The sequence below is a fragment of the Dreissena polymorpha genome, chromosome 4, assembly GCF_020536995.1.
Source record: "Dreissena polymorpha isolate Duluth1 chromosome 4, UMN_Dpol_1.0, whole genome shotgun sequence".
NCBI lineage: Eukaryota > Metazoa > Mollusca > Bivalvia > Myida > Dreissenidae > Dreissena > Dreissena polymorpha.
In genome coordinates this window covers 93109336-93122393 of record NC_068358.1, presented here as the reverse complement: position 1 = coordinate 93122393, position 13058 = coordinate 93109336, and the positions used below count along the sequence as shown (strand labels likewise).

At 35.3% G+C, this 13058-nt stretch overlaps 3 protein-coding genes across 6 annotated transcripts in view; all 3 read right to left on the bottom strand.

Moving 5' to 3' along the window:
* LOC127880183 (magnesium transporter NIPA2-like) overlaps positions 1–13058 on the bottom strand; it is a 266381-nt gene that overhangs the window by 33414 nt on the left and 219909 nt on the right. The gene's annotated exons all lie outside the window — the stretch shown is intronic.
* Positions 1–13058, bottom strand: part of LOC127880185 (magnesium transporter NIPA2-like) — a 247351-nt gene that overhangs the window by 33414 nt on the left and 200879 nt on the right. The window contains exon 1 of one of the 2 annotated variants that reach the window (XM_052427454.1): positions 4625–4901. The exons of the other annotated variant lie outside the window; for it this stretch is intronic. The gene's annotated coding sequence lies outside the window, so the exon portion shown is untranslated. Of the gene's footprint in view, positions 1–4624; positions 4902–13058 lie in introns of those variants that run through there. 2 annotated transcript variants of the gene reach the window in all.
* Positions 1–13058, bottom strand: part of LOC127880190 (magnesium transporter NIPA2-like) — a 263454-nt gene that overhangs the window by 66657 nt on the left and 183739 nt on the right. The window lies entirely within an intron of this gene.

Genomic DNA, 13058 nt, shown 5'->3' with positions numbered 1-13058 from the left:
CATGAAAATACAAATCTTAAAGTTTATGCACATTGAATCAATAACTCATATGGTACACATTAAACAAATGATTTTTTTTTCATAAGTAAGTTTATTGAAGCCACACGACAATTAGTCCATAATAACTTTGCATTTGGAAAGGCTAAAACTGTTCATTTCTTTCTTTCTTTCTTATATGTTTGTAGTTTTACTTTTAATGCATACATTCATTCAAAAGAGAATGCAATTTTAGAAAACTCATGTCATGTTATGAAGTTGGTTAATGAATGATTATATTTTAAGCAAAAATGAAATAATAATCTTTTGTATGAGCTTGTTCTAGATCTGGAGCTAAACTACGTCTTAGGCAAAAGAAGTCAATACATACGCGGAAAATTTTACTTTAAAAAGTATTTTCTTACTTGGCTTGGGTATTGTCAAGATAAGTATTCATACCAAGTTTCATCAAGATTGAGTCATAAATGTGGCTCCTAGAGAGCAAACAAGTGTTTTTTATCGTTTGACATGATGACCTTGTTGTAAACCACACTTGAACCAGATTGGAACTGGACTAGATATTGTTAACACTTACAGTGCGGGAACCGAGTTGTGAAGGCCTTTGCAAACAGTTTGGATCCAGATGAGACGCCACAGAACGTGGCGTCTCATCTGGATCCAAACTGTTTGCTATTCTGATAGTATTCTTTGAAAAAAAATGAAGAAAATGCTTATTTTACAAATTTAGCAGACGACATTTTAGCAGACGACAAATTTCCCAGCATGCAAAGGGTTAAGATTAAGTTTCTAATGAAGTTTCAGATAGAGTGAGTCATTAATTTGGCTTCTAGATTAGTCACAATTTTCTTAATGATTATCTATGTATAGCAACCTTCTTTTTTTACCACACTTGACTTTGATTCACACATGACCTTGACTTTGTGTAGATGAATATTCAGAACTAGTTTCATCAAGATTGTGTCAGAATATGCCCCATTGAGAATTAACAGGTGAAAATTGACAATTACATGTTTTTTCTTAGATTTGACTTGGTGACCTAGTTTTTCCCTACATTACATAGGACTATAACCAGATTTCTATGCAAAGTTTTGTATAATAGCATAATTATGGCATATTGTTTATGGAAAAAGAACTTGTGTGACATATGATTTTTCTCTTATATCAGAACTACCTCAACCAATTGTTAAGAAATTTAGCTTTGACCCCCTGGGGTCAGAATTGGCCGAACCCACTTGTAACGACATATACATTTTAAAATCTTCTCTAAAACCATAAAGTCCACAGCATTGATAGAAGGTATGTGAAATCAGATCATCGTCATCTAAAAAGGGTGTTCCAACAATGCACCTGGGGTTAGCAACAACATTTTGAAAATCTCTGAAGCAACCAGGCCCTGAGAGCTTATAATATTATGTAATCTGTACAATCCGATAATGGTATTGTACAAAGTTTGCTAAAATCAGGCTCATATGGTTAAACTTGTCCTCATATCGTTAAACAAGTCCAGAGTAAAAATGGACCCATATTCACAATTTCTGAGAAAATCACATATGATACCACAAGACCCATAGGTTAAATATTTTGCATGCAATACCATATTGGTGTGATGAACAAACTGTTTTATTCACCCCTAAAGCCCAGATAAAACTCGCCACATCCAAATGGTCACATAATTTACATAGACATGTATTGCAAAGACACTGTTTTATTGTCTTAAATCACAACATCCAGAGGTATAATAATTTTTATATGAAATTGTAATTTTGTGCTCTACAAACTGTTGTCTATTCTTCACCCAGCGGCTAAAATGCCCAAAGCCGGGGAATTTTATCAAGACTGACACAGCAAAAGACTACACACAATTCTCTGATATCACATGTTAAGAATGTAATAATGTGTATCAACATCTTATTGGAGTCATCGGCAAAATAAGTTCAAATTATCACTTTGTTTTTAGCTCATCTATTTTTTGAAAAAAAATTATGAGCTATTGTCATCACCTTGGCGTCGGCGTCTGCGTCGGCGTCGGCGTCCGGTTAAGTTTTGCGTTTAGGTCCACTTTTCTCAGAAAGTATCAATGCTATTGCATTCAAACTTGGTACACTTACTTACTATCATGAGGGGACTGGACAGGCAAAGTTAGATAACTCTGGCGTGCATTTTGACTGAATTATGTGCCCTTTTTATACTTAGAAAATTGACAATTTTGGTTAAGTTTTGCGTTTAGGTCCACTTTTTTCAGAAAGTATCAATGCTATTGCATTCAAACTTGGTACACTTACTTACTATCATGAGGGGACTGGGCAGGCAAAGTTAGATAACTCTGGCATGCATTTTGACAGAATTATGTGCCCTTTTTATACTTAAAAAATTGAAAATTTTGGTTAAGTTTTGTGTTTAGGTCCATTTTATTCCTTAAGTATCAAAGCTATTGCTTTCATACTTGAAACACTTACTAACTATCATAATGGGCCTGTGCAGGCAAAGTAATGTAACTCTGACTGGCATTTTGACAGAATTATGTGCCCTTTTTATACTTAGAAAATTGAAAATTTGGTTATGTTTTGTGTTTAGGTCCACTTTATTCCTACAGTATCAAAGCTATTGCTTTCATACTTGCAACCATTATTAACTATCGTAAGGGGACTGTGCAGGCAAAGTTATGTAACTCTGACTGGCATTTGGACGGAATTATGGGCCCTTTATACTTAGAAAATTGAAAGTTTGGTTAAGTTTTGTGTTTTGGTCCACTTTACCCCTAATGTATTATAGATATTGCTTTCATACTTGGAACACTCGCAAACTATCATAAGGGTACAGTAAAAGGACAAGTTGCATAACTCTGGATGTCATTTTTACGGAATTATGGCCCTTTTTTGACTTAGTAACTTTGAATATATGGTTAAATTTTGTGTTTCGATCCACTTTACTTCTTAAGTATCAAGGCTATTGCTTTCAAACTTCAAATACTTTCATGCTATCATGAGGTTACTGTACCTGGCAAGTTGAATTTTACCTTGACCTTTGAATGACCTTGACTCTCAAGGTCAAATTATTAAATTTTGCTAAAATTGCCATAACTTCTTTGTTTATGATTAGATTTGATTGATACTTTGACAAAACTACTCTTACCTGACATACCATAATAGACTCCACCCAAACCATCGCCCGTGCCCCCCCCTCCCCCCCCCATTTTTTTTTTACGGTTAAAAAACTAAACTATTTATTTTGATTATTTTATGTTTGAAATATCGTCCAACCATCGCACCCAAGAAACACCCCCCCCACCCCCCCCACCCCCCCTCCCCCCACCCCCCACCCGAATCCCCCCCCCCCTAAATTTTTTTTTTTTTTTTTTTTTAAGATCACAAATTACCACCACACCCTCACACTATACCCCCCCCCCCACCTCACCCCCCCCCCCCCCAATTTATGTTTTTTGAAACGGTTACAAAACACAAATATTTATTTTTATTATTTTATGTTTGAAATACCGTCCAACCATCGCACCCAAGAATCCCCACCCCCCCCCCACCCCCCCCCCCTCCCCGATTTTTTTTTCCTTTTTTTCGCATTTTTGTAAGATAATGTAATAAATGTCCACACCCCCACACAATGCACCCCTCTTCTATCCACCCCTCCCTCCTTTGTGATTGAAAATGATAGTCCCTTCACCTTTAAAAAGAAAATAGATGAGCGGTCTGCACCCGCAAGGCGGTGCTCTTGTTGGAATTTGCAACAGCCTGTGGGTAACACTATTTATATAGTATTGTTAACTTAACGTTAACGCAAAGTTAAAAAGCCGGGAAAAAATTGAGGGGGAGGTTGAACTAGCAACAACCCATGATTTGAATAGACAAAAGGAAAAATAACACGTATAAACATCGCTTCTGAGACCAGTGATTATCATGCCCCTGGGGTAAACTATCATGCCCCTGGGGTAAACTATGGGCTCTTAACGTTCGCTTAATACCACTGGACTCTCGTGGTCTCATGGTACTCTTGTTTTAAAATCACAAACGCAACCACATAAGGTGCAGGATCACAAGACTTGTGTTGGGTTCACGATTGAATGTTAATGGAGGTAAACACCGATACGTTTTGCTTTTCTTCAAATAAATTTTGAAAACAATTTTTCTTAAGAAAAATAGGTGCATACAAGTTTTGTATGCTGCTTATTCGTTGTGTAACACACGTGTGTACACGGTTATGCTGCACGCAACGTACACTCTTGGCACCGATTTCAGACGTATTGAATGATTTATTCTTAAATCTTAAGATATCGGCACACACTAAAAGAAAAACTGTCTTGTGTGCACTCAATTTTTTTGCTAATGTATTTCAATAACGTCAGATATTTGCAAAACAATAATTTCTTAACGGTGTATTCACATTCTGCCAAGCCGGTGTGAAAACCCCGTTGATCCTGCCCCCTGCACATGCTCTTTGGTTAAAATGTTAAACGACTGAGCATGTTAAACACACATACTATATATGCTTAATATTGAAAGATATTTCGAATCAAATATGATTGACTTCTGTGAAAACGTTACTTCAAACCCAAAGCAGCCAACATAGCTTGTGTGGGATTACCGATAATTCAGGTAGGAAATCAATTAACTCTCACCTAGCCACGCTGCCAAAATGGATGCTGACTTGTACGAAGTCATTGTTTACTTTTGACAAAGGAATCATCGCCAATACTTTTGATGGTAAACACAGTTCTTCCGTCGTCATGGTGATTAAACGAGCACCGATGGATAATCTTTCGTCAAATGAGTAATTACAAGACGTTGAATGAATTCTTACGTTTACCCTGTCGTCATGACGATTTACGTAGTAAGACTATGACAGCACAAGCAACAAGATGTATGCTTGGGAATCATAAAATCTTCATCAAATGTCACAATTGCGTGACTTTTCTAAATAGTCGAAAGATTAGATAGAGAATACATGGTTGGTGCCGAGATGGAGAAAGTTTATCCGGTGAGGCTTAGAAAAAGAAAATAGGGCAAGCTTTAGCGAGCCCTATTTTTCTTTTTCGGGCCGAACCGGATAAACTTTCTCCATTTCGGCACCAACCATGTATTCGATTTATCCTGCTTCATGCCGTTGACACATTTTATCAAAGACAAATGATTAATTTACATAACAATATAATTATTCTTGTCGGGCCTCCTACATTCCTGACGACCGAATAACTACCGATTGTGTCACGCTAAAAATAGTTCCACATTAAACTGTTCCTTTTAATACTTTCCTATCGAAACTATTAAGAGGAGAAATAAAAAACGAATCGAGAATGTGATATTTTTCTTGGTAAAAAATGAAATCAAAATGCATCAGCAAAACAAAAACTAAATTTTATTTACCTTAATGACAACTTTAATCCATTGCTTATAACAATAAATGTACAACGATATACACATTCATTGTCTGTTCTTCCATCCCTTTGTCGGAATCCATTTTCTGTTTTTCCATCTCTATTATCGGAATGTATTTTAAACCACACTCTTTTTTGATAGCGTTTGTATCGAATGCTAACCATTCTGACTTAAAACCCGATTAACGAAGCCGTAATCCTGTCGTAGCGAATTATTTTATTCCTATCGAAGTTAACACTTATGAATGACAAACACACACTCCGAAAATCGTTTATGATTCGTTCGATGCTTTAAAATATTAAAAAACACTGTTTAAACCACCACGTCAAAATTGTTGTCCCTAAAATCCTCAGAGAAACTAGATAGTATGTTTTGTCAGAGAAATGACGTCACACTAGATACGTCATAAATTGCGTAATCAAGTAAATGAACATGATAAATACGGAAGTCTGGTTCGGTAATATATTTTTAAGAAGATAAAGATGATGATATATAATATTACCGTTTTACGATAACTTTCATGATGCGTCCCAATAAATTTCAAAGGTCAAATATTAGAACATGTTAATCGGCGCGTATGAATACATACTTACGGTTAGATCACGGTCACGTGATGTACTGCCGGATATCAACTAGTTTATCCGACCCTGCTTTATTTGGTCAATGTTTGCAACTGAGGCAGGATAAAGTAAAATATCCATATTCTTAAAACTGAAATGCAAAAGAACTGACTTTGTTGGCGAGATAACGGTTTGTCCATGAATTTATTTGTTTCATGGCGTTTGTCAGTTACAATGAATGGAGCAGATACATTTTTAAACTGTTCACATTGTCCAATTGAAAATATAATATTATTTTCACCGACAAAATTGATTTCATTTGACACTGCATTGACAGCAAAATGTCTTGTCGATCAAATACCGATTAACTCATTAATTTTTCGCAAGTCATTGTTAATCGGATTAATGGATTGCAAGGTGGTAACATCTGTACATGATAGAAAGCTTCCTGATGTAACGTCTTTAGTGATGCGATTACTTTTTTTTATCAAATGCATGGGTGACTTTAATTTTAGCAAGCAATTTAGTATATAATTTGGACTACATTATTTTAATTTGACTTTTAGGGACAGGTTTGTGAAATGACAATTAAAAAAAAAGTATCTCAGATTCCGGCAAGAATGTATGCATTATAATAGGTCCCGGGTTAAATCCAAATTGTAATTGGGATTTTCTGGCTGGGTTTACAATATACATACATATATATATAGAACCACAATTGGGATTGAATCCGGGACCTCCCGGATTCCAAATCAGGCAGATACTCTACCGCGTCGCTATAAAAGCTAGCTCATATAACTAGGCAGTATAAGTTCTTTTTATACCGAACTCTGCTACAATATATATATATAAATATATATATATATATATATATATATATATATATAAAACAAAGTCTCTATTAGCCTTGTTGTATTTAAACAAAAACGCTGTAATTATTTTTTGCCGAAGCTTTCGTCCTCACGGTCTTCATCAGCGGCCATTTTTTATTTTCATATGTTTTATTATGAACGGAAATGACGTCGTGCATTTCCGGCGTCAACGTTGTTTACGCGCCCTTTTATTAACGTTTATTCTTGAACGTTGATGCCATATGGTCGGTATGTCCTTAGTTTTTACTTCCACAATTGCTCCATGGTTTTGCGGTACTCGTCCGACCCGCTGAGTTTTTCGAGTCCCATTATTTGGATATCATCCCTGGAATGTCCGTCGGTGTAGAAATGTTCAGCTTCCGGGTCACTGTGCTGTGTGCGAATACGTGACAGATTCAATAGATGTCGCTGGTACAGAGTTCCGCCGGTCTTTCCCACATACACGAACCTGCGACAGCGACGACAGTTGACCGCGTACACAACATTGGATGATTTGCAATCAACATTGTTTCTGACGCTGTACTTCCTGCCGCTGGGATCTGTGAAATATTCCGCCTTCATCATGTACGGGCAAATGGCGCATCTCTGCGCCCCACAGGGCCCGCTCATATTGGGTTTTCGGAAGAACATTCTATTGTGTTTTTTGGATTTTATGGTATTTTTCGTTTAAAGGAAATCTCTTCTACACGAAAATCCATGTAAAGCGGAAAGTGTCATCCCTGATAAGCCTTTGCGGTCTGCACAGGCTATCCAGGAACGGCACTTTCCGCACATGCATAATGTCCAGTTTTCTCAGAACGCGACTCAATGTACCGGTTTGCCTCGGGAATCAAAAAGGTCGTCATTTGTCATAACATCTGACCATTCAAAGAGAACAATTTTGTTTAAACTGAAAAGATAAAAGCTCTTACTTTGTTTTACAACATAATAATTTATCGATGAATGTGATTTTTGCTAATCCAAATCAATGGGTCAGGTGAAAGTTTAATGTGAAGCTGATATCTTGTTTAATTGAAAATATAATATCGTATTCACTAAAATATTGATAAAACATACAATACACCGAAACAGATAGTTTCATAACTCTGTTTATGGAATGCTACTAAAGTATTTGGCTAGTAAAGGTGTCTGTATATGTGGCTTTTTTACCGTTTTTATCACAGGAGGAAATCCCGTATTATATATATATAAACGGGGTTCCCTCCTGTGGTTTTTATCAGCAGAGTTATGGTAAATAACAAGTTTTATATGGAAAACGAAAGAGTCAAATCTTCGCAAAAGAATCCAATTATGAATGCTTTACAAGAAGAACTTAGTTCTGGCTAACATAACTTTAAATGTCGCTTATTATGATTTTGACTGGCTCGTCTTTTTTATCCACCATTTTGGGAATGGGACCGGGTCCCTTAAGATTTGGAAAATTCACGGAGTTTTGACCCAGATTGGTCAAAATAAGTCTTGTTGTTGTTTTTTTAATTTTCTAACAAATGCTTTATAATTAAGAATAAAAATTTCAGTAATATATTAACTAAGGTTGAACTTATATAGCTGAATGGGAGATGAACAAAATGTTGAGATCTAAAAAAAAGTTGGGAGGGGGGACCTTCCATTGGGAATTTTTAGGTTTCATTTGGGAAAATATTTACTTTTTTTCCATTGGGAATTGAGCACAATACCGAAGCTGATTTTTAGAATGGAGGTATTGCACTGAAATGTGCTTGTAGTTATCTTACTTTCAGACCTAGCTTTGGATTGCATTTGCGGCCACTTGGATAATAGTCACTGTAACAACAAATATAACAAAGACAACAGGTATTTACCGGTCAGCTGCTTACGTTTTGTATTGACAGAATATGATCAAATTTAGGATATGACCGGATTATTGGAGACCTGACTTTGGGATTTAAGTGGAGCAAGTCTTCTTGTTTTCCTTAATTTTAACTATAGTTTACTTTTGTTTAACCCAACAACTGTCTGGCACAAAGGGTTTCTTCTGACGCTTAAATATATTTAGGTGTTAGGTATATATCTGAAATGGGTTGATACCTACTTGTGTTTCACAAAACAGCGCCTTTACATTATATTTCCTCTTTGCAATGGCATCATATCAACGCCGACGTTCCCCAATGCTCAATTTAATGCCTCTTTGTTTTTAATATACATTAATGACATAGGCAACTTTTTTTTCTATAAAATAGCCTTTTCACAGAATACACAAGCGACAATATTAACGTTGATGACCCTATGTTTGATAGTCACTTCCTAAAAAGGGATATTAAATAATACACGATTGGTCTGCCCGATGGCTAGTTTCTTTCCACCCAGAAAAATCCGCATCCGAGCTGGAAGCACACTTAAATATCATAGATTCGGAACGCCTTAAAATTTACTAGGAGTGTTTCGGACACAAGACATTGAAATAAGTAAAACAGTGCTGAAAACAAAGCGAAGGACAAGAGTCTTAGCTCAGTTTGATGAGTATTATGACCTTAGTTATTTACCTTCAGAAAGGACACTTCGCATTAGTTCGATGATCAGTGGTATATCAAATGAGCCCAAAAATGGTCTTAGTTCAGTTTTCAAGCACGGACAACAAAATTAGGAAACAGAAACCAATTATGACGAAAAGTTATTAGATTGTGAAACCATCACAGTGTGCAGGATCAAGTGACTTTTTGGGTTCCCTCTTAAACTTTAGTGGATTTAATAATAAATTATACGAATGTAGGTAAAAATGCTAGAGGTAAAAATGCCAAAGCTAAAAATGCCAGAGGTAAAAATGCCAGAAGTAAATTGGTAAAAATGCCAGAGGTAAAACGCCATTGGTAAAAATGCCAGATGTTATTTAGTAAAATAGAGTTTTGAGCCATTTTTTTTCAGGATGTTGAGTATTGTAGGAATTATATTTTTTGCTTACGTTACGGAATTTTTTTTTTTTAATTGAACATGTTATATTCCTTTTAAAAGCTGTTAAATTTTTATTGTTGGAATTGAATAATTTGATTTTTGAGGACAATAATTTATTAAAGCAATGTGACAAACAAGCAGGGTTTCGATGGTGATAATGTTTACATTTATGATTAAATGAGACCAGAAAATATGTATTGATACGTCTAGCTTATTTCTGTATTAAAACATTTAAACTTAGAGCCGATAATATATAGATTTATTAGAGAGTTATTTTTTTCCCACCACTGAAATTTTGTATATAATATTTAACTGCATATCGCTTTTGGTACTATTACCGAAAGCGCGCGCTCTCAGTAAATCTAGAGATCCGAAATAAAGATGCAAATGTATCTTGGTTTGTTCTTGCATTTCTTGTCGACCTATATTGCAAGCTGAAAGTTTATACAATTTTTTATCAAGACATTGAGGGGTATGCAAATTAGTCAATGTTATTGACTCTATCTAATATATCCAATTTTAATTATCCTATTGCTCGATAAACATAATGAATAAATTACGGAAAAAAAAACTAAATTACAGTCTAAATTTCGAATAAATATAGCATGTTCAATTAGTAAAAAAAGGTAATAAATAACATAAACATAGAATGTTATTCCATCAATACCGGTTCTAAATATCCTTAAAAATATTGCTCAAAACTCTTTTTTACTATAAAGCATCTGGCATTTTTACCTTTGGCATTTTTACCTATGGCATTTTTACCACTTTACTTCTGGCATTTTTACCCCTGGTATATTTACCTCTGGCATTTTTGCCTATGGCATTTTTACCTCTGGCATTTTTACCGCACACCGATTTATACACGACGGTAAGTGGCGCTTTATTTCAAATAACTTTTTAAAACAAATTTTCTTAAGAATTTCAATCAGTGCATAAAAGACAGATTTTATAATGCTTATGGCAATGTGAAATACATCAGAATTCCTTTATTTTATAAGCATGTGCTCTTGTTCAAAAGTTCCATTTTTACTGCATTCATTGTATACGGTTATTTGTCACTCTACGTTAAATTTTGTCACCGAATTCAGACGTATTCAAAGATTTATTCTTATACCTTTAGATGTCTGCACAAACTGCAAGAAAAACTGTCTTTTGTGCACTATACATTTTTGCAAATGTATTTAAATAACTTGAGATATCTGCAAAAGTAACGTTCTTAACGGTGTGATTACGTTCTGTCCAGCCCGTGTGTTTACCCCTGAAAACCCCGTTGATTCTGCAACCTGATTAGAAATACTTGCAACGTCAGAAATTTATGACACTAAGACAGAACAGAACACTATCTGGACACTTCAATATTGATCAACGTCATAAATGGCAAAAGCCAGATCAGATGCATAGGCGTAATTAATAATGTTCGTAACTAAAACCTTACTTCATTGTTAGTGTGCGGTTGGCTACAACTGTTTGCATGCTGCATACGAAGTCGAATACAGAAGTCTCACGTTAAACACCACTTGATTGACTGCGAAGAACTGGAACTGATTTGCAGTCAGATCATTATACACACTCGTATTATAAATGTCGGAGTTATAAGACTTAAAGGGGCCTTTTCACGTTTTGGTAAATTGACAAAATTAAAAAAAGTTTTTTTAGATTCGCAAATTTTCGTTTTAGTTATGGTATTTGCGAGGAAATAGTAATACTGAACATTAACCATGCTCTAAAATATCTATTATATGAATCTTTTGAGATTTGAAAACCTGAAAATTATAAAGCGTTGCAACGCGAAACGATGGATAATTTGAAAAGTTCTGTTGTTGTCGTTATATTGTGGGAAACTACGAGGATTGCTTATATAAGTAAAAAATATATCCGCTCATAGCAGGAGCACGGATGGTCGAGTGGTCGAAGCGGGAGACTTTTTACTCCAGGACTCCAGGCGTAAGTGGTTCGAGCCCAGTTGAGGGTTACTTTTTAAATTTTTCAATTGTATTCTTGTTTGTTTTTTTAAAGGAGATTTTAAGATTTAATGTTTAAATTTATCAATATAAAGCATTTAATGACAAGCTTCATTACATGCCCAAATCTGTGAAAAGGCCCCTTAAATGATTTAGTAACAAATATCTGTGATTTTCATACATGACCTGTTGAGAACTTAAACGCCACTCCTGTTCCGGTAAAAAATCGAGGGAATTACAAGTACAATGTAATTACAAGCAAAATTCCTCGGCAACACCGTTCAAGCCCGGATACATACTACCAACTGTACTGTAGTCTGCGCAACACGAGACAATATTGCACAACAGGTCTAGTCCCGGAGTCAGCTAGAAATCATTCCTTACACCATGGAAAATCGACGTCCATTCATTAACCTGTTTGATCTACCTTCGTATCGATAAATTGCCTGCTGCAATCATCGTTTTCGAATGTTCACTGGCTGGCAGACGACAATATACCTAAAAAGCAGACGCCATAGTCAGTTTCTGTGGGATTACCGGCAATTAAGAAGGCCAATCAATTCAACCGCCCTTGGTTGCTCTGGCTAAATGGATGCTGACTCGTGCGAAGCTATTGTTAGCCCTTTGTCAAAGGAATAAACGCCAAGACTGTGGATGGATGCTTACATTTCTTCTGTCGTTATGGTGATTTAAGTATCAATAGACTGAATTGACGAGCGATTAGAATAGCGAGTGGCAACGTCAATATTTTATTCCTCGGGAATCGAAAACGTCATCATATATAACTTCATAATAAAACACGTTGTGACTCTACCCAATCGTTACGTTACGGTTAATAGGAACCTATTGTTGAAACTGAAATACCGTTTTTGCGGCAAAAAGAAAACTGAATGAACGACTTTGTTTTATGGCGCTTGTCATTTGAACGATAAAAAGTTTAATTATATTCTGGTATTGAGTGACAATATTTAAATATTAAAATTCAAATATAATACATGTATTGGAATCACAAAACGGTTAATATGAACTGACAATATATTGAAAGACAGTTTCAGTCGATCAATTAGCGGGTTATTCATGTTTTATCGAATCAATGTTTATTGGACTAACGAATAAAAAATGTGATTTACATTTCTACACCAATATATTACCGACGATTCGTTTTGAAGGTAAGCAAGTAGATTTATAAATAAATGCATTTAATTATGTGCTGTGACTTATCAGGACAATCATCACATAAACCACTTCGTTTTACTGTTATTTTAATAACAATGAGATGTGGAGAAATGTTGCATTCGACTTAATTTTTAACCTCGATGGCGATATAGGTTATATTTTTACATGCCCGGATTATAATGATAATGATAAATAGTC